The 22758-nt window shown below is 43.9% G+C and overlaps 1 protein-coding gene and 1 non-coding gene across 2 annotated transcripts in view; both read left to right on the forward strand.

The window, feature by feature from the left end:
* Positions 1 to 22758, forward strand: part of CASR (calcium sensing receptor) — an 82703-nt gene that overhangs the window by 21549 nt on the left and 38396 nt on the right. The gene's annotated exons all lie outside the window — the stretch shown is intronic.
* LOC123286156 (small nucleolar RNA SNORD112) lies at positions 18411 to 18482 on the forward strand. Its single transcript, XR_006528430.1, has one exon. It is a non-coding gene; the product is annotated as a small nucleolar RNA SNORD112 (small nucleolar RNA).

A 22758-nucleotide genomic window follows, 5' to 3' on the forward strand; every position in this document is an offset into this window, starting at 1 on the left:
TTCCGAGAACCAAAAAGAGCTGCGCTCTGAGGGGCGGTCTCTGAAGGACGTGTGCAGAGGGTGGCAGGAGCCTTGGGAACCACAACTTCTGGAGTGGAGCCAGGGCTGTGCCCCCTGAGGGCTGTGGGCCTCGGTCAGGTCCCTACCCAGGCAGAGCCTCTGTTTGCTCATCTTAAATGGGATGTTCATAATGTCTGCTTTTCACAAGCTGTTATGAAAATCAAATTAGGTCATGGACTTGAAAGCTCTTTTGCAAACTGTCAAGCCCTATACAAATGTAAGGCACTATTATTTAAGTATGTTTGTCAAATTAATCTTGTTTCTTGATGGACACACTTCCTACAGACACATTCACTCCCTGGACGGCCACATCATCAGAGCTTCAGTGCCTAGGACTATTCTTTCCCCTTCTGCTCTCCTCGGGCTGCAGGTTTATCCCTTCAAGGCTGCTTTGCCCTTGACCTCATGATCATTTTACCTGATTTTTCCAATACCCGAACCCGAGCATGGGCAGGGGAAATCAGAGAAGTCTGGGGAGGCACAGTTTGAATCACCATCACTGGCATTTCTAGCTTTCAGCACCCTGGGGGTGTGAGGGTGAATGATCTCAGCCTGGGGTGTCTAAAATGGAATTTTAAAAGGATCTGGTCAATTTACTGTTTACCTGAAATTTCTGTTGACATTCAAAACTCATCAACTCATCTTTCCCAGAACAAGGGAATCTGAGGTCTAAAAGGTTTCTTAGGAGTTCCCATGATGCATTGAAAAAGGGGAGAAAGATTAAAAGCTATAGTTATCTCATCTATAAAAATGAGAGTAATAGGAGCCAGCCCGATGGCTCAGTGGTTAAGTTCGCATGTTCCACTTCACTGGCCAGAGGTTCGCCGGTTTGGATCCCGGGTGTGGACCTACGCACCACCGGTCAAGCCATGCTGTGGCAGGCGTCCCACATATAATGTAGAGGAAGGTGGACACAGATGTTAGCTCAGGTCCAATCTTCCTTAGCAAAAAGAGAAAGATTGGTCGCAAATGTTAGCTCAGGGCTAATCTTCCTCAAAAAAAATTAATTAAAAAAAAATGAGAGTAATAACTGTACCGTCCTAATAGGTGGTTGAGAGGATGAAATTTCAGGCAGTAGTACAGTCTGTAACATAAAAAGTGCTCGATAAATGTTAGCTATTATTTTTGGTGCTATTAATACAAAGATTGGAGTTTATAGACTCTATAAACTAGGAAGATGTATATGCTATCATTGATTTTTGACACATGAAAGAGTTCCTCATCAATAATGAGCTGCTGTTATACATAATTTGTAGATATAATTTCACCATTTGGAGTGTTTGCTTTTTTATTTGTATTCATTCGTTCAACGTATATGTATGGAGTGTTTACTATGTATAAGGAATTGTGCCATCCACTGGAAATATGACAGTGAACCAAACAGACATAACCCTTATCCCCAGGGAGCTTGCTGTCTAATGAAGGAGACAAGCAGTAAACAAATAATTACGGAAATGAGAATTCTGTTAGAACTTGTTTTAAGTGTAGTGATGGGAAAGTATAATTCTATGAGGTCATGTAGCTGAGTGGACTCAGTCTTGTGTGGAATGAATGGTGAGTGGGCCGAGAGGATTCAGGGAAGCTTTCCTTAAGTAAATGACATGTGAGCTGAGATCCACATAATGAGCAGGACAAGTGTAGCAAAGAGTGAGGAGAAACAAATTCCCGGTAGAAGGAACAACAGATACAAAGGCCTCGAGGCTGGAAGGAACAGGACATAGTCACATCCGGAGTAGTGAAAGTGATGGGTTTTGGAGCAGAAAATAAGGTTGGGGGCTAGAGGGGACTACACCAGGCAAGGCCTTGCAGACCATAATAAGAATTGTGATCTTGACCCCCACAGCAGAGAAAGCCATTGAAGTGATTTAAGCAAGGACATGAAATGACCAGATTTCTGTATTCAAAGGTCACTCCCACTTCAAGAAGAAGAATGGATTGGAAGGGAGCCCGAGTGAATGTCGGGAGACAATGTAAGAGGCTATGTGAGGGTTGATGGTAGCTTGACCTAGGGTGGTATCGTGGAACTGGAAAGAAGTGGAAAGAATCAGGAGTCATTTAAGGGGCTGGCCCCCTGGCTGAGTGGTTAAGTTCATGCACACTGCTTCGGCGGCCCAGGGTTTCACCGGTTCAGATCCTGGGCACGGATCTGGCACGGATCTAGCACCAATCATCAAGCCATGCTGAGGCAGTGTCCCACATAGCAGAGCCAGAAGGACGTACAACTAGAATATACAATTATGTACTGGTGGGCTTCAGGGAGAAAAAAAAGAAGATTGGCAACAGATGTTGGCTCAGGTGCCAATCTATAACAAAAAAAGAGTTATTTAAGAGGCAAAAATCTACAGGATCTCATGACGGACTCGATGTAGGAGGTAGGAAAGGGGAGGGATGAATAATCCATTCATTCAGCAAATATTTATTGAGCCCCTATTAAGTTCCAGACACTGTGCTAAATACTGAGGATTCAACTGAACAAGACAGCGGTTACAATCTAGGTTTGGAGCTGGAGAGTTGATAATAAATAAATAAACAGATAAACAATCACATGTTTGCATTTTCACATTACAATTACATGTCACAGAGTGTGTGATTATAGATAAGTGCTACGAAGAAAAAATACACAGGGATATCAGACAACCGGGGTGACGGCAGCTTTTGATAGGGTAGTCAGGAGAAACCTACCTATGGAGGTGACATTTAAGGTCAGACCTAAAGGATGAGAAGGAGGCAGTCAGGAGAAGAGCCTTTGTCAGAGTTAACAGCAAGGCCAGAGCTTGGTGTGTTCCAGGAACAGGTAAGAGACTAGGGTGGCTGAAACTATGAGCAAAGGAAGAGTCACACAGAATGGGGCTGGAGAGGCAGACTGTTAGTCAGTGTTTAAAAGATCACTCTAACTGATGTGTGACAGATGAGGAAGAAATTGATTGTTTTAGAGCAAGAGTGAAAGCAGGAAGACCAGTTAGGAGCCTGTTGTTCATGCGATAGAAGATGATGGCTTGGCCTAGGCGTGTGTCGGTGAATCAGGGAGCGGTAGACAGATAAGAAGTGGACAGATGCATTTTGTAAATAAATCCAACTGGCCTCATTTAAGATCCAAATGGCCCATAAAGCAGTGGTGGCTTGATCCACTTGCAGAGTTTGACAGCCTGGTGTAAGCTACCTATAGAAGCAGAATCTATGATTCATCTCCTGAGTCCAGGCAAGCATGTGGCTGCAATTGTCTAAGCTCCAGAAGAGCATGTTGTTGGCATTAGGGAGACCCAACTGGGATCGGGGATCAGAGACCCAAACCTGGCACCAAAGTAACTGGGATGAGGGTTCACCAAGACTAAGGCCCCCAAAGTCACAGCAGCCCGAAGTGAAGGGGAACTCTGTTGGGCTAGGTGTCTGTGAGCACTGCCTTCCTAGAACCAGAAATGGGAACTGGTTCAAAACCGGGGTGAGGGCTGGGCCAACCGTGGAGGTGAGAGTGGCAAAGCCACCAGTTAAAGGTCAGAGGGATGGAGATGTGCCACCTATGACAGTATGATGAGACATTTAGTGGGTGATTCAGACATTTGCGATCTATTGTAGAATAGCAAATAGTGTGATCCTGATGTTCTTTACCTCTTTGTGATTTAGACAGGAGGAGTCCCTGACTTGCAGACTTGATTTGATCTAGAGCCTGAGGCCTTTTGGTAGCCTCACTGGGAACATACTTGCCTTCCTGATCCCATTCTCTGATTCCCTGCCCTCTCAACAGCATTTTGCACTTAAGGTAAAAGATTCAGAATGCTGTGACAAGTTTCAGCTCAGTGCTGCCATGCTGGTATATCTGCATGCACATGTGTGTGTACACACATTGTGTCAACCATGGGGAGCACGTGTGGCAGCTGGGGCGTGAGTAATGGCCACATGAAGGCACATTACCTTGCAGGGTAACAAGGCTCTCCATGCTTCGAGTTATGTGTGAAGTTAAAGAATACGCAAAACTGATCTAAAGTGACAGAAATCAGAATCATAGTTGGGTGTGTAACTGACGGGGAGGGAGCATGAAGGAGTCTTCTGGGGATGCTGAGAATGTTCTCTCTCTTGATCTGGATGGTGGTTACATGGATGTCCTACATTTGTAAAAAAATCATCGAGTTATATACTTTTACAATTTGTGAACTTTATTATTTGTAAGTTATAACTCAATACAAATGTTTTTTATAAAAGAGACAGAGAAAGAGAAGAGACACCTGATCCCAAGGCAGATAAGACCGAGAAGGATGGTCCATTCTGGTGTCAATCACAAGGACCTCCAATCAAGCAACGGGCCTCCTCCGGAGCTCGTTTGCATCTGACCACTCCTTCCTGCCCTTCTTCCAATCTCAATCCCCAGCCGATGCTAAATGCTACCCAGCAACATGTAGAAAGGTTGGCAACTTACGACAGGAAGCCAGGAGCCAGTGAAGCGTCAGAGTACTGATTATTTCCAACCATTGGATATCCAGTGTGACATGGACTGAAAATTTCTAGAGAAATACGCAGCAGCGTCCCTGTTAGTCATCATCAGCATCCCTGCTGATCACAGTTAACCACAAATGAATTAAATAAATCATAGAAGACCAAGGATTTACAGCACTTTGAACTTGAGATCCAGGAGAAGAGAAAAAATAAGAACAAGAAAATTAACAGAATGACATTATTTTTGTCTTCTTAACTTTCAACTTTATTTACTGTCCTTTTCTTGGAGATTCTACAATGCACATTAGACTATTAAGGCTTGGATAAGTCCTGCAGTAAAGAGACATGGCTATTTTTATTTAATACAGTATTTCCATATACATTTGACCAGAAACACTTTGGGAAATTCTACTTTAAGGCTATCATTCACTTTCTTTTCCCCTCACTCCTTTCCTTGGAGAAAACATCAACCCTCACTGTTTCAGCTGCCATCTTGGTGCTAAAGTCTGTCTTGTGTTAGCCCCAGCCCCAGCTTCTCCCTACCCCAGCTTCAGAACATCCCTACCCATAGCACATCTTCAACTAGATGGTCCACGTGGGGCAGAACGGGGATCTACAGGGTTTCAGAGGAAGCTCCGAATTCATTAACATTTCATTCAACAAATATGAAGAATGAAGCTGACGGTGTGGGAGAGGCTCTATTTCTGCAGTTTTTATTAAGCCACCTTGAGAATTGAACCCTGAACTCAGTGAATCATGTAATGAATCATGTATGAGTCATGCAGAATCTTTACTGATCTATTGCAGCTAGAAAGACAGTAACAATGAAAACAACAACAAAAATCTCCAGTACACCAGTGAAGTCTTCTGGGAACAATCCAACCAAAGTTTAAATTCTTTCTCCATCATTTATTAGAGTCTGACGTGGCCAAGTCGCTTCACCTCTCTGAGTCTCACAAGGGTCAGCCTGTGAGTAGGGATAACATCTGTGGAGAGTGTCAGGAGGAGTTAACGAAAACCATGGCAAATATAAAGTCCCTTTTACCTTTGACTCACTTCTCTCTTATTTGTCCATTGAACTGCCACCTTCTCTTACTTCCTTTTAGATCCATTAAGCTAGCACATTCTCCACACAAACACCTGCATCCACATCTATTCAAACCCCTCCTTTCCACCCCAAGCACAAAACTGATAATTCTAACAGAGAGAGCTGGCTGGCCGCTTTCTTTCAGGATTGAGGGGGGTTGGTCTTTTTCTGGGATTGCTCTGAAAGACAACAGCATTATTTCAGAGTAGAGTCTACAAAGTGAGATAATGGAGACTAGAAAAGGCCCGTGGGAGGACCCATTCCCAGCTGGGGGTAAAGACAGTTCACTTTGTCTTGACCCTTGCTTTTCTCATTTGCTAAGTAATCCCCAAAGTCCCCACCAGCTCTGCTAGCCTAGGTACACAGAGCGTGTGCATAAAGGGCCTGGCAGCTTGCCCACACCGCTTGCCCATGAGAGATTCAGGAAGCAGCGAGAATGTCTGTTGAGTACATTACAGCATCAGTTCTCAAAGACAAAAAAACAAATAAACTATTTTCCTAGGAGCATCTAAAGGACTCTGTGGCCATATCAATATGGCTACTTCAGAGTCACATGTCCTTCCCAAAATGTGTATCCCTATGAGGGACACCCGCAGTCTGAGGAAGGAGTGCATTAGAATGGTCCAGTGGAAGAACACTGACTCGAGAATCTGAAATCTGATTCCAGCTGAGGCTTTACCAGTTGTCACTTACGTAATATTGGACACACCACTTAATCCCCGTGAATCTCAGGTAATTTTGTTGTTGTTTGTTTCAGCGTCATGGGACTAGCGCTAGTCATCTCTTCCCTGTCTAGCTCACATGGATGTTAATAATGCTCCATCTTTTCTTCCTATGTCTATTCATATTTTAAAAACAAATTGGTTTCACTGCACATGCTGTGCTGTACGTTTGCTTTTTAGTTTAGTTAACAGCATATGATCAGCATTGTCCCATGTCTTTAGGTAGTTCTATTACACATTTTTAAGGACCCCATAGTCTTCTATTATGAGACTGTAGCATCTTTGCGTGCCAATCCTCACCTGTTGGACACGGAGTTCTCTTATCTGCTGTTAGAAATAGTGTTGCCAGGTGCAGAGAAAAGGAAGGAATCTAGGCTCCTTAGATCGGGATCACACCTCTTGTGCTCTACTTACGTAGACCCATCTGTCTCTGGCTGGAATCAGGACCTTGAAAATAGGAGGGCCTGAAGGACTGGTCCCTTAGAAGAGAGGAACGGGCTGAGTAGAAAGGGCAGGAGCTGAGTCTGTCTGGGAGACTGATGTGACAGGCACCTGTACATGTGTTAGAACAACCACCCTGGGAGGTAAGGGTTGTCCCCATCATACTCGCCCTGTATGTGGCTGAACTGAAGCCCTGCTCACAGCTCCCATGTTGAGAGGGGAAACTCAGAGGAGACCAGAGGCACCCTGTGCCACCCCCTCCTGGGCCTTCACCTACTCTCCGCCTCCCCACCAGGTATCCTCCCCTCCATCCCCCTCGCCTGTCCACTCCTTCCATCCCCCAGTGCCCCACTCCCATCAGATACATCCCTCAGGTTCCCTCTGATTTAGCCTTTCTGGAATCCTCAATCACATATTTAGCATTTTATTCTAAATGATCTAACTCCCAGACTCGTAGGGTTACCGTAGTTGATTTACACAGCCTGACCTGTGTGTGATAAAGTCCCCACAGGATAGAAAAACCCCTTTTTTCCTGAAATTACTGTTAAAATTTAATAATCCTACAACACTATGAAGATACTCTATGCTGTGTCTATTTTATTGTAAACAGTCTTGAATTTAAAATACACCTTTTTTAAGTCCACTAAACTCTTTTTGCAGCCTCTATACTTTTCCCTCCCACCTCCACCCCACCCTCAATCAGGACACACACTAGAAGCAAAATGTCCCACTTGTCCACTGGGGTGTATGTATTTGCATTTCTTTTAAGGTGAGTTTCTCTGTTTATCTAATAACAGTGGGGACCGTGGGCAGAGCCCGCGGGAGTCTGTGCTCTTCTCAGCCACTGAGCAGCTGATAACCAAAATGCGGGCGTGAGCTAGAAGATCTCGAATATCCTTTCCAAATTTAAAATTCTATTATCTGGACATAATAGTTAAATCTTCTAGTGGGATGGACCTTTCCTTTGTGGTTCCCTTTCTTTTGTAAAAAGTTTGCAGGCTAAAAATTAAAAATAAGAAGGCTTCCACTCCTTCCCTAAGTAAGCTCTATGAAGTGAGAAAATGAACATCCATCACATCCTGCTCCCAGCACCGCTAAAGTGTGGCCATGTGACCTTGGCAAGCCGCTTCCCCTCTCAGAGCCTCAGTTTACCCGTTTGTAAATTCGAGATTTAGGCTAAACGTATTCTGAGATGCCTTCTGGCCCGGGCATTATTGGATTCTAATTACTGTGTATTCGTTCTGCTCAGAGTGTGTCTCTGGTCTTAAGTTATCAATAACCCTCAAGGAGCCTAGGACTTTGTACAGGACTTCAAGCCCAGCCGCGGCGCACACGGGCGGCGTTCGGAGGAGGCGCCCGCGGGGACCAGGAAAGCGCAAAAGCAGCGACAAGGCCGGAGAGGGTCCGTCCTTTGGCTCCACGCATTACAAGTCAAAACAACCTCCCTTCGCTGCTGACGCCACCGCCGCGCTGGGGCTGAAAATCGACCTGCGATCTTTCTGCTCCAGCAGCGCTGGCGGCGGCGGATGCGGGCGGAGGGCGGCGCGGCAGCGGCCGGCGGGGCTGCTGACGGCGGAGAAAAGGGCCGCTTCCCAGGGTGTCCTCTCCCCGCCCCGCCCCCTGGCCACAGACAGTCGCCGAGCCCCCAGGGAGTGGACGATGGATGGGAGGTGGGAGGGAGACCCTCTCACCTGAACGAGGGGAGGGGTCAGAGAGTGGCCACTTCTAAGCCCAGCCCTCTCCTGCGGCTCCGCCTGCACAGAAGGGACTTTGAAAGACCCACCAAACCGTGCCGCCCAACTCGGCCGTCTTACAGAGGAAGAGACCAAAGCCCAGAGAAGGGCAGCAGCCGCTCTCAAGGGAAGGTGGCAGAGGCGAGACTAGAACCACGGTCTCCTGACCCCTTCTAGTCTTCTGTCTCCTCCACCAGGCTTCTTCAGCCAAAGGGCTTTCTCTTGATTTCTTCTTAAACGTGCCTCCAAGTTGTTGCCTTGGCCCATCAGAATGATAAAGAACTGGCGATTTGCACACTTCAAAACGGAAACCCATGCCTTCCTGTGGAATCTACAGGAGATCTTCTTTGCTTGGTCTGCATGCCATCGGTTTAGATTTTTTACAGCTTTCTGAATGTCATCATCTGGCCTATGGACATCCGAAAACGTCCTGATCATGATCTCATTTTAGGGGTGTGTCACATAGCCAGTCTCATCCACCCTGTGGACAGGATGCTAACTGCATCTCAGAGGGTACCATTTCTCTAATCTAGCTCTTGAGTAGCTTGCCTGACTTTCTGCCCCAGTCCCATCTTGTCATTGTACACTTCCTTTTTGAAGGCAGCCTTGCTGTGAGTGAGCTAAACAGGTGTATTCTGGGACCAGAGGGAGATGGCAAAGTAACCGTTCTGCTCAATTCAAGTAAGGGAGTGGGGGGCTTCACTGCTATCATCATGTTAAGAACTAGTGTTTATTGAGCATTTACTAAATGCTAGGCTCTGTGCTAAATTCTTAAAAGAATTACTTTGATATAATCCTTACAACAATCACAACATTCCTGTGTTAGAGATAAGGAAACAGAGGCACAGAAATTAAACAACTTGCTGCAAGTCACCCACTAGCGATTGTTGAAGCAGAGATTTGAACTCTGGGTTCATCCAGAGCCTGTGTCTTCAACTGTTACACCCTGTTGCCTCTCATAATATAATAAACATTTTGGTGTAAGGGGAAGGATGCTAGATGGATAATTAGGACACTTGGCTTCCATTCTTGCTCTGCCTTGCTTTTCAGGTGCAGATATGCGTTTCTCTGGAAAGAGTAGCCATAGTTTTCATTAGCATCTCAGAGAGATCTATACACCGCCCCCTCCCCCAAAATAAATATATATATGTATAAACTCTCCAGATTGTCTCATCTTTATATGCCCAACAGTCCACTCTACAGTCTTTTCTAACACTTTAAATAATGATGCAATAGCAGCTTCAGGCTCCGGGACCCCTCTCCGGCCCAGAGCTGTGAAGAGCTCCTGGCTGCTCTCTGGCTTTTCAAGCCCGCCCGCATATCCAGATAGCGATCACAGGAAGGACAACCTGGGGATGGGATCATCAAATTCATCCTCCACCTACTTGCAACACCTCAGCATTTTTGCTTTAGCCGTTGTGTTCTTTACTTGCAGCCAGACTCTAAGTTTATTAAGAGGCCCCAAGAAAAGATTTCAGAATCTATTGTACTATAAAAAGAATTCTAGTCATGGAGCCTCCACCAGGCTTGGGGTAAAGCGTCCATTCATTGTGCATCTGCTGTGTCCTGAGCATACGGCGGTGGACGAGATAGACCAGATCCCTGACTGTGTGGAGACTCAAAGGGACTCCAGCAGGAAAGTGCTAGGAAGATGCACAGAGCACTAGGAGAGCGAGGCCTGGAGAGTCAGGAGGGGCTTCCTTGAGAGGTGGTGGGATCTGAGTCAATCCCGGAAGGATGAGTAGGAATGAATTAAGCAAGAGGTACAAGTCACAGGGGGTGGAAGAGCATTCCAAGCAGAGGAAGCAGCTCGTGGGAAGGATCCAAGAGAATAAAGAACCTGACCCATTGGAGGAACTGAAAGGACAGGCAGACTGGAGTGCAGAAAGAGGGAGAGTGGTCTGGGCTCTCTCTACACCTACGGAGGAGGCTGCTGAAGAAGACAGGGCCAATATATGCAGGGCTCCCGGAGTCAAGAAACATGGCTCCCAGTACCAGCTGTGTGAGTGACACAGTACTAACAGGCTGTGTGACGTTGGCAAGGCAGGTAACATCTCTGACCTTCCATTTCCTTAACTTAAACATGAGAGATTTGAACTAGATGGTTTCTAAAGTCCTTTCCAGCTCCACTATCCTGTGATTTTGTGACTTCAAAGAAGGTGAAATGATCAGTGAGAAAGAGAAAAATGGCCCCTGCTCTCTGGGAGGTGGGTAGTGCTACCAGCGAGGCCCCACTGTTCTCCTGAGGAATGTAAGGAATTTCATAGAACAACACCAGCAAACGGGACCACTCTGTGGCTGTGATGGATAAAGACAAAAATAAGACCACTCCACAATCAAGTCTGAACACAGACAAAAACCTTAACATTGTCAAAACCACAGAAATGAACAAACACCCCCCCTGTCCTGGCTCAGATGACTACTGCTTCTTTACCAGTTACAGCCTCAGCCTCACTCTGGTCTTCCTTCTTTCTAGACAAGATTTACTAAGATACTCAATCACAGAGTGACATCTGCTTCCTGACAGCACGAAGCCCTGCTTCCTTAAACCCCCCCCAAAACTACCCCACTTAAGCCCCGACCCTGGAGGTCCTTTCTAGCATCTTCTTCAAGATGACCCACCGTTCTTCTCTGCAATGAGCAACGAACCCAACTTGTCCAACCACAGGGCTGTTCCCCGAGCAGGGCCGGGACTGGGGCGGCCATGACCAGCAGTGTCTCTGACATTTGCACCCTGCTGCCTCTCTTTCCTCACCCTAGTTCCAGTCCTGTCCTGGTGGGCCTTCCCTGGAGGGCATTGACAACAGCCCCCTGCTCTTTTGATGCTCTCTAATCTCACCACAAGCACCCTGCTCCAGGCCTCGGAGTGTTGGGGAGTAGAGCCATAAAATAGAGGAGGAGAAGAAAATGAGGAGAGAAATGCAAAAAAATGACTTCACAAGGCAATTGGTTTGCATCCACCCATGAGGGAGCAGAGTTAAAACTATCCCTAGAGCGAACACTGCTTCCCTCCTTTGAAGCTCTGGGCTTCCTCCTTCCAGGCCTACACCCTGCCCAGCTCATGCATGGGCTGCTTGGGAGGTAGTGATATTTCTGTTTCCCAGCCAAACCACACCAATCATACCCTCCCTTAAAGTCATCTTCACAGGAAAGGAACCAGCTCCCAGGGAATTGACTCATTTGGTAATATCAAAGGGGGCAAAAATTATTGCTACTGGTGATTCAGCTTCTCAGCTTGGACTTCCCATCCTTAGCTAAAATTTTTTCACTGGGGGGGAACCACACAACCCACTCCATTCTGTTCGTGTGAGCAAGTGGTAAACAAACAAGACCCCTGATGCCTCCTGAGTCAGATGACAACCCAGGGGAAGAAGAAACCTGTTTGGCCACAGAACAGATTGTCGGACTTACTCCTCTGATTGAGAAAGCTAGTGGATTCAATGCCTTTTAACTTGAGGAAACCGTTGCTCTCGCCAGGCACATAACTATTTCCGAAGCTGTCAGTGTATAGTCATGGCAAAAGTAGAGTTTTCTCTGTGTTCAGTTTAATGCAGAGGTCAACAGATTTTCACTGTAAAGGACCAAATAGTAAATATTTTAGCATTGTGAGCCAGACAATCTCTGTTGCAACTACTCAGATCTGCCATGTAGCGCAAAAGCAGCCATAGATGATATGCAAGTGAACAGGCACATCTGTATTTCAATAAAACTTTATTTACAAAAACAGACAGCCCAGATTTGGCCCACAGGCTGTAGTTCGCCAACCCCTGGTCTAATGTAGTCATCATAAGGACATAGCTGAATAAGAACAACAATAATTACCTTTTCCATAACTTTTAAAGGAGCTTATTTCTCATCGGAGACATTGGGAGAAGACTTAAAAATCAATTTGGAAACTTCTGGAAGACAAAAGAAAGAAAAAGAGGGAGAGAAGAGAGAAGCAAGCAAAAATAAAAGAATAGAATTTTATTTCAAAAGAGGAATGAGGGGGCCTGCCCAGTGGCATAGTGGTTAAGTTCACACACCTCTTTGGTGGCCTGGGGTTCACAGGTTTGGATGCCAGGCACAGGCCTAGCACCACTCATCAAGCCATGCTGTGGCAGCATCCCACATGAAATAGAGGAGTATTGCCATAGATGTTAGCTAAGTGACAGTCTTCCTCATCAAAAGAAAAAGAGAGAGAGGAATGAGGGAGTGATGGTGGAAGGAGCTCTTGGTAAGGCACTGGGGGCTTCTTACCCCAACCCACTCTTCAGGAGCCACTCACCGGCTCAGGGACAACAGAGAGACCCTGAGAGTGCGCTAGATAGCCACAGATCACAGAATGTTCAGAACCATTCCAGCTCCTGAAGAAGAGCTCTTTCTGAGCCTCTAGAAGGCTCCCAGAGGAAGCAGAAGAGAAGAGGGCGTGCTGGGCAAATGGGGTTTGCGAAGGTGAGTTCTAATGGCCACGTGTAAACAGGGTCCCGGGGCTAATGCACTGGTTGTGAGAGAGATGAATCCATTTTGCAAATTTGAAAGAGGAAATTAATGAAGGATTTAAGTTTAAAGTAGAACTCTGAAGATTCTGCCAGGGAAAGGTAGAGGAGAATGATAACCAAGTAGGTAAATCCCCTCCATTTGGCTGGGAGAGAAGGCGAGAAGTAGCTGATCTGTGGTTCATGGCCATTTTCTCTAGTTCACAGATCATGCACACTAATTATAGATTCAGAAAGTTACCCTACCTTTACAGCAATGATTTCTGAACTGTGTTTCCTGGAATACTATGTCATAAAATGTTAGCAATTATTGCATGAGGAAAATTTCAGGGAAACTGAAAAATGAACTGACATTGACAGGAAGCCACTGTGCATCTATTCCAATGCACTTTGGCTTTGCTAGGTTATGCTTGGGAAAGAAGTTACAGCGCTGGAAGAAAAAGGTTCATTTTGAAGTCAGTTGGAGATTTTTCAGAGCCAAGAACGGACTATTAACCTAAGCCAATGCAGATACAAGAGTTGCTAAGATGGTCTAGCCAGTGGTTCTCAACTCGAGTGTACATTAGATTCACCCACAGGGCTTGTTAAGACACAGATTGCTGGGCCCCATCTCCAGAGGATCTAATTCAGGGGTGGACCCCAGGAATTTGCATTTCTAACAAGTTCCCAGGTGATGGTGCTACTGCTTTGGTCCCAAGACCTCACTTTGAAACCCACTGCCCTGCACCCAGCCTGGCGCCTGACAGATACGAGACTCTTTGTACAAGTACATGACTTTTCTGCCTGAGGGTTACCGCATTGCAGGAAATCAGTCGGATGGGTTTCTACTGTGTGTGAAGGTGTGTTGGATGGTCCAGCTTCAAAGTCAGGCTTCTAGAAACATACATGGGCTTTGTTTGGGGAAGGTTTACTACTTTGAGACAGTCTTCCTCCAGAACAGCTGCAGGTATCATTAGCAACAGGGAGTCTTCTCATAGGGACAACTGAATGTAGCAGGTTCCATTTATATGCTAAATGATGGTCCATGATTCTCCAACATGTGCAAAGCTGGAGAGGTCAGTTAATAAATCAATCAGTATTCCCTGACGTTTCCTGACAGGGAGACATGGTCCTTCAAAATGGGAATAAAATTCAACATGAATTTAACAGGAGACTAGAGTGCTTCAGAAATAAAATAAAATTCATCTTGAACAATTGCAATGTGATATATTTGGGGATTAAAAAAAATACGAATATAGGTTCTAAAAAGACTGCTCAAGCAAATGTATATCAGAAAAACAAGGAGAATGTGAAGGGTCAGAATGTGGATGTGAGTCAACCAAATTATGGTGTCATGGACAAAAGGCAAAAATACATCCTGAGATCTGTCACATAGGGCTGGGACACGATGTCCCTCAACCTCAGGGCATCTCAAACATGGTACCAATCTTTGTAGAGCATACTCTAAAAAATGAAGAAGTTAGAAAAAGTCCATGACATATTAACATATATCTCAAAAATATGAAATTGCCATAAGCAGAAAGGTGTGAAAGAGATTTGGGTTGTTAAGCCTGGAAAACAATGAAGGTCACTCTATTCTACCTTTAAGAGAATGAGAGTTCTCTGCCTCTGGCCTTTCAGTACATTGGTAAAGTAAGCAAGAGAAAATGGCCCTGGTCTTTAAGATATATGTGATTTTAGTTAACTTTGAGGAAAAATATTCTTTAAAACAGGATGATAAAACACTGAGCATATGTCATTTTTGGCCTTGGAAATTTGCAAGAAACTAATAGTGGTTTTAGAGTGCCTTTAGAATTTCATAGAGCTCTTTGATGATTTCTGCACAGTCCTGGAGAAAACTTGAAGGAAAGAATTGCCATATTATTTGAAACAGTGCAAATGCCCATTAATGGGAAAGTGCATGAATAAACTGTGATATATTCACACAGTGGACTATTATACAGCAGTCAAAATGATGAACTATAGCAACACACGATAATGTAGATGAATCTTTTTCATATAATATTGAGTGAAAAAAGCCTCAGAAGATTACTTACAGTATGATACCCTTTTATAGAGCTTAAAACAACTAAAAGAAAAATTTTAGTACTTTTTAGGAATACAGGTAGTTACAATATAACCATATAAAAGGAAAGCAAGAGATGACTACAGTGAAAAAGACTGACAATACTAAGGGTGGGCAAGGATATGGATCAATGGAAATTCTTACATAAGGCCGATGGGAAGACAAATTGGTTACAACCATTTGAAAAACTTTTTGGCAGTATCTACTGAAGCCAAATATACACAAACTCTATGAGTCAGCAATTCCACTTCTAGGTATACACTCAACATATTTCACCAAAAGACATGTTCAAGAATGTTTGTAGCATCGCTATTCATTAAAACCCCAAACTGTGGGGCTGGCCCCGTGGCCGAGTGGTTAAGTCTGTGCGCTCCGCTGCAGGCGGCCCAGTGTTTCGTTGGTTCGAATCCTGGGCACGGACATGGCACTGCTCATCAAACCACGCTGAGGCAGCGTCCCACATGCTACAACTAGAAGGACCCACAACGAAGAATATACAACTATGTACTGGGGGGCTTTGGGGAGAAAAAGGAAAAAATAAAATCTTTAAAAAAAAAAAAAAAACCCCAAACTGTTCATTAATAGGGGAATGGATAGATAATGTGTGATATAATCATATAAAAACACTATACAACAGTGAAAAAAAACTAATTATGCTTACACACAAGAATATAGATGAATCTTGCAAACATAGTGTTGGACAAAAGATACAAAAGACTATATGTTACATAATTCCATTGATATAAAGTTCAAAAACATGGAAAACTGATTTGTGATGGTAGAGGTCAGGCTACTGGTTATCTGAGTGGGGGTAATGACTGGGAGGAGGTATGAAGGGGGCCTCTGGGGTTCTGTTTCTATTTCTTGATCTAGATGCTGGTTACCTGGATGTGTTTACATTGTGAAAATTCACTTAGGACTTGTGCACATGCCTGATGTCTTATACTTCAATGAAACGTATATTTTAAGAGAGAGAGAAGAGAGATAGAAAAAGGGAGGGGAAAATAACCAAAACCAAAAAAGATGGAAGATATGAGGAAGAAAGAAGTATTCGTAAGCATATATTTCAAAGCATATATAGTATGACTAGACAGTAAAACCTTTTTTAGCAGTGTTTTTCCTTCATGTTTAATGTTTATGTCTATTTATATAACCATACTTTTTAGTACACTTTACAGTAACATCTTTTCTGATTTAAAAAGTAATACGTGTTTTTTTTTAAATTTCAAAATAAGAAAGAAATCCATGATTCCATCACTGAGATCTAATCACTCGTAACATTTTGACGTGTATCCTCCCAGTCTTTATTTGATTTAAAAAAATTTTTTAAAGCGGGATTTAGTGGGGTGGGGAGGAAAGCTAAGAAATGATGAACATGTGGTTCAAGCTGATGGTTTCCTTGGTGAGAGAGACACAGGAGAACAGGGTACAAGAGGGGAACCTACAGATAGGCTACTACTGATGTTCTTTGCTTTGGGTGGTAGATTCACAGATGCTTATTCATTATTAAGACTATCTTAGAGGAGCTGGCCCAGTGGCGCAGCAGTTAGGGTCGCACATTCTGCTTTGGCAGCCTGGGGTTCACCGGTTCGGGTCCCGGGTGCGGACGTGGCACCGCTTGTCAAGCCATGCTGTGGTAGGCATCCCACATATAAAGTAGAGGAAGATGGGCATGGATGTTAGCTCAGGGCCAGTCTTCCTCAGCAAAAAGAGGAGGATTGGCAGCAGATGTTAGCTCAGGGCTAATCTTCCTCAAAAAAAACCAAAAATCTTAGAAATAAAAAATAAAATAGGTGAAGGTAGTCAAGAAGTACAAACTTCCCGTTATAAAATAAGTCCTGGGGATGGAATGTACAGCATGGTGACTATAGTTAATAATACTGTATTGTATGTTTGAAAGTTGCTAAGAGAATAGATCTTAAAAGATCTCATCACAAGAAAAGAAATTGTGACGATATGTGGTGACGGATGTTAACTAGACTTACAGTGAGCATCATTTTGCAATGTGTGCGAATACGGAATCATTATGTTGTGCACCTGAAACTAGTACAATGTTAAATGCCAATTATGTCTCAATTCCCAAAAGGAGTAAAAATATCTCTAGAAAATATTGGAGAATCACTGGGCGAAAAAACTAATTTAAATAATAAAAGAACTCAGTAAGGTATCAGAATATATAATTAACATACAAAAATCAATCGCTTTCATGGACACAAACAGTAACCAGCTAGAGGACATAATGGTAAAAAAGGGGGAAAAAGCCCCATTTATATAGTAAAAAAGGTGACTAAATACTTAGGAATAGGGGCCGGCCCCGTGGCACAGCGGTGAAGTGCGCACGTTCTGCTTCGGTGGCCCGGGGTTCACCAGTTCGGATCCCAGGTGCAGACATGGCACCACTTGGCAAAAAGCCATGCTGTGGTAGGCGTCCCACATATAAAGTAGAGGAAGATGGGCATGGTTGTTAGCTCAGGGCCAGTCTTCCTCAGCGAAAAGAGGAGGATTGGCAGTAGTTAGCTCAGGGTTAATCTTCCTAAAAAAAAAAAAAAACTTAGAAATAAACTTGACAAGAATGTGCAAAATCTACAAGAGGAAATACTCTTTAAAGACACAAAATTAGACTGGAACAAAAGGAAAAGCATCCTGGTTCTTGGGTAGGACCACTCAAGATCATAAAAATGTCAGTGTAACATAATCCCCATAAAAATATCTACAAACTTTTTGTATGGAGCTAGACAAGTTGGTGCTAAAGTTCATAAGGGAAACAAACATTCAGGAATAACCAGGAACACACTAAGAAATAAAAACTACAAAGGTGGACTGGTCCTACCAGATATTAAACCATACCAAAAGTCACCATAATTAAAACAGGGTGCTACTGCCACAGAATAGATGGGCTTTTTAATAAATGCTGCTGGCACAACTAGGCAGCCACTTGAAAAAGATCAAATTAGATCTGTATCTTACACCAAATGCAAAAATAAACTCCACACTGATCAGGAAACTAAATGTAAAAAAGAGAAAAGTTAGATAGACAATAATTTAATAAATTAAACTCGAGAAAATAAGGTGAATTCTTCTAAAAACTCAGTGTAGGGAAAACTTTCTAACACTGACTCAAAATCCAGGGGCAATAAAAGAGCTAATTCATACATTTGACTACATAAAAATGTTTTTAAAAATTGCATGGTAACATAAAGTCGAGGAAGAACTGCCAAATTAGAAGAAAACATTTGCAGCATATATCACAGATAAGGGGCTAGTATCCACAATATATAAAGAACTGAAAATTTGAGGGGAAAATGACCAAAACCCTGATAGAAAAACAGGAAAGATATATGAACAGAAAAAAATAAATAAAAATAACTTGATAAACAAATAATAGTGGGCCAGGCGTGGACCAATGATGAGGATGTGTCACCAACCAAGAATTATGATTAATCCAGTTTTGTGCACCTGAGGTTCAATTAAAACTACAAATATTCTCATAATAGATTTTATACTGTCTTTGGAAGTAAGTTTAAAGTTCAGAAGCCCTAAAGTGATGTTGTTAAGATATGCTAGGCTGCACTGACAACTCAGAAATGAAAGGAAAACGGCTTCCCTTCCTTTTCTTCATAAACCTCACGTAGTTTTTTCGGTGAGGTGTAAATTCCAGCTCATATACATGATAAAATTGGCCGCTTCAAACTCAGATGTGTCACAAGGTTTCAGTGTGAACCAGATAAGCTTCCCAGGTTCCTTCTACCTATAAAATTCTGTATTTGAGATTAGTGACCTGGTGTCCTAAAACAGTCTCCTTAAGTCCACGCACCCAGTTAATGAGGCGAGAATGACTTCCCCAGACCCTTCCTCCTAATGACACAGGGAGTTCCCCCTGGGGACCTTCTTAGTGCCTGCGGCAAAACTCAAGGCTTAGGTATTTGTTTTTGTGTCTATATCCTTATCACTGTTTATAAAAAAGGAGAGATTTAATATGGGGAGGAAATTGGGGTGAAATAAGAACAAGAAGAATAAGTAATACCACGAGTAATATTAGAACACAAAACTGCACGCTTTTGGTTTCTATTTGAGGGGGAGCCAGGCCACAAATCTGGCTCTCAGCTTCCTAGCAGAGCAGAGAGGGAAACAGGAGGAGATAGAAGATTCATAATGCTTATAAAATAATTTGGGTCAGTTTCCAAAGAAAACTAATATTTCCATTTGCTTAGATATATGTCCCAGTGGTATACTGGAGCAAGCTTCTGCCAGGTCGTAAGAGCCAATGGTTAAATATCAAGGATTTTTGCAAGTCAGTTGTTAAACCACTGGTGGCTTGAAATCTGCCAGGGTGGGAGTATTCAGCAAACACTACAAATCAGGGCATTTTTTTGTTTGTTTTTTCCTTTTTCGGCCATTGGAGAGCTGGTTTACCAGCACACCACTGCATGTCCCTATGGTCCTTGTAGGAGGACACTATGCAGGGCCAGGGGAGCTGCAGGTGGGAAGGAGAAAGGCTTCCACTTGTGTGCAAGAAACAACCTGCAGGAAAAGAGAGCAGGGATGTATGCCTGACATCAGAGAATGACTGGAGATGCATCAGCATTCACCTCCCATCGTGGTCCTTCTTTTTAGTGCTCCCCTTGGGAATTTCATACCTGGGGATACAAAAAATGCTATGCCCAGCGAGGGGCAGACATATCTTCCCATTCAAAAATGCCTCCAGAGAGACTGGGAGAGGCTCAGGGGAAGGATTCTGTGCTTTCTACTAGACCAGCCCCCCCCCCCCACAAGCCTGTATTTATTTCACAGCATTGCGACAAGTGTCCTGCTGATGGCTGGGGGGGGGGGGGCGCGGGGAGCATCCCATGCAGAAATAAATTTGGAAACGAGTGGGTTAAAGTTAAGCAGTTATCTTTACTGCGGGACTTCTCAGAGCCTTTGGGAGGCGAATGTACCCTTGTGGCACAGAGCGAACATCAATTCCCAAACTTTTTTTACCCCAGAACAGTTCGTGGTGGCACATCGTGGGACACCAGACTGAAAAATGCCACCCTGGGTAGTCAGGCCTCCTTGGGATTTTGAAAGGCAATACCAGGACCTTACTCCACAGAAATATTTCTTTCATGAAGGATATGAAGGTCTGGCATTTTTCTTTAGAAAAACATGGCTTGCACATCTTTGCTTTTCACCTGAACAGTTTCATTAAGCCTGTGGGTGTCCACACATCCATCAGCAGAGCTTTCTTAAGGCTAGAAGGGAAATGTTTCAGGACAAGAAATTTCTTAACTCATGGCCTGTGTCCTCAGGAACTCAGTCAGTCCTGTCGTGGAACACCAGGCACTGGCAATGTCAAAGCCCGAAGCCAGCATACATTTTCAACTGACAAGATGCTGGAGCAGAGAATGAGCTTTTCTCATCACTTTTTAACCTTGAATGTTCACCCCTCCCCCAGCTCTCATTGTATTTCTTTTCTCCTCTTCTGTCATTTTCTGTCTTCTTGCAATAGCTTCATAAACCCCTAAGACAGAGTTTATCATGTTGATTCATTCACTTAATCATTTACGGAGCCCCTCCACGCTCTGGGCTGTGAAAGGGACAGACCCAGCCCTGTCGTCAAGGAGCTCATGGTACAGTACAACATTACTGAATTCTCATTTCCTCTCCTATTTATCTCCATTCTTTGATTTGTCTAGGCTACCTCTCCCAACTCTGCTCGGTGCCCCATGCGGCTCCTCCCCACTCTTGTTCATCCTTTATCGTCCCTTCCTGATAGCTTTTTCCAATGACTAACAGGAACCCAGCTCAGCTGGTTTTTATCACGCTCCTGTCCTTGCATTTTTCCGACTCAATTAAGCCATTACCAGGGCTAAATGAGGCATGGACTCTCCAAAAGTCACACCTGTTGTCAGGGAGATGGAGGGTAAGAACCTGGCAGCTGGCCGGGGGAGGCAAGAAGGGCTGGAGGGAGGCAGCCGAGTGTGACCCGGCAGAGTGAGTTCCCCCAGCACTGAAAGAGGGCCCTCATTGTAAAACAAGATGTCCTTTGCTGTAATACAGAAGGAATGAAGTCTGACACAGGACTGAGGATGGTCACATTGGTGATGACAGATAAGATGTCCCTAATTCTTTGGCAAACATGTGCCAGGTGCGTATCGAAACCCACACTGTGGATGTGTCCTCCGCAAGAGATAAAGAAAGCTGTAACCAGAGGCAAGCACACAGGTTTTGGATTACTGACTGAACTTTCTCAGGACTTTCCCTAATCACCTTCATGAAACACACACGTTTCACCTTTCTGCAATGGTGGCTTCACACCTTACTGTTAGTATTCTTTATGGTCAGTGTGACAAAAGAAGGCAAAGATTACAGTACAATAAACCAGAGGCAAATCAGTGTACTCACCCTACAAAGACAAATGATCTCTATTGGAAATCAATTTTGGCTTCATAACCACCTTTTTTCTAGATAGCCTAGAATTTTTATTTCTGCAGTCTAGGAATTGAGAAATGTGTAGCTTTTGAGCTTGCTGTGCCTCTTATTTACTAAGTGGTTTTATGTTCAGAAGATCTATGCCTCGGTTTTCTCTTGCTGGAAATGTGGGCACAATCATTCTCTTCTAGAGTAAAACAATTTCCAGACATGTTAAAGCCAAGGGGCAAGAGCCAAGGTGGTTTTCACTTTGGTAGAAATTGAAATGTTGCAGTGTTGACTGCTAACCTTGTCTTCCTAGTCTCTGTTAATTTGCTCTTGACTTGGATGAGCCATCCAACTTTTTGGACAAATCCAAGTTCAACAGATGTTTTTTGAGCATCCGTTCAGTCCCAGGTTCCCTCTTCGATGCTGGGATGCAACCGTGATCCTGATGAAGCCTCTGCCCTCAGGAACCTTCCATCTTGCGGGGCGACCCCTTCCCTCTTCTGTCCTAGAATTGCCCACCCAGCTCCTGGTTTTTACTGGTCATGCTTCATTCATTTATTCAGTAAATATTTTTGGAGCATCTACTAAGTTCCAGGCCTTGTGCTTGGTGCGAGGCTACAATGAGGAGGAAAAGAGAGACGAGTCCTACCTTCATGAAGCTTCCAGTCCCCACCTTGACTTAATTCTCTCACCAGAAAGAAGGCCACTCCTCCCTCCCTCTCCCTCAACACTTAGCTCAAGCCTCTTCTAGCATTTGCATCACTGTAATTATAATACATCTTTCTATCTCCTTTTAAACCATGGGCACCTTGAAGGCAACAATCTCAACTTTCTCTCCTGAGCACCTTGCGCTCCTTAGTGTCTGGCACATAGAGGAGCTCAATAAATGTTTTTTGAATGAATCAATAATTGCATGAATTTACAAATTCATGAACCTGTGGAACCGTAGATCAGTCTGCCCTGACCTCATGCCCCGTGTCTCTTGGGTGAGGAACTCAGGGATCAATAATCTGTCAGCACTCAAACACTCCTCATGATTTCAAGGACTTCTAAACATAAACCAGCTGGTCCACGGGTCATTTCTTCTTCCAGAATGGATCTGCCATTGAGAGAAAGAACAAATACTACCTTCGGCTTGTGTTTGCAGTACTGTTTTTTGCAGGAAAGCAAACATAATTATATATGGTTTAAATGAAATAAACTCATAGTAAGGAGAACAAATGAGTTTATTTGTGACTCTTGGATAGATACCATTAATATAGCTACGGTAAGAAAAAATATACATACGATGGCTTAAACAAGCTAGAAGCTTTTTTTACCTGTCATGTAAAAGCCCAGGAATAGT

This window comes from Equus asinus, chromosome 5, assembly GCF_041296235.1.
Source record: "Equus asinus isolate D_3611 breed Donkey chromosome 5, EquAss-T2T_v2, whole genome shotgun sequence".
Taxonomy (NCBI): Eukaryota; Metazoa; Chordata; class Mammalia; order Perissodactyla; family Equidae; genus Equus; species Equus asinus.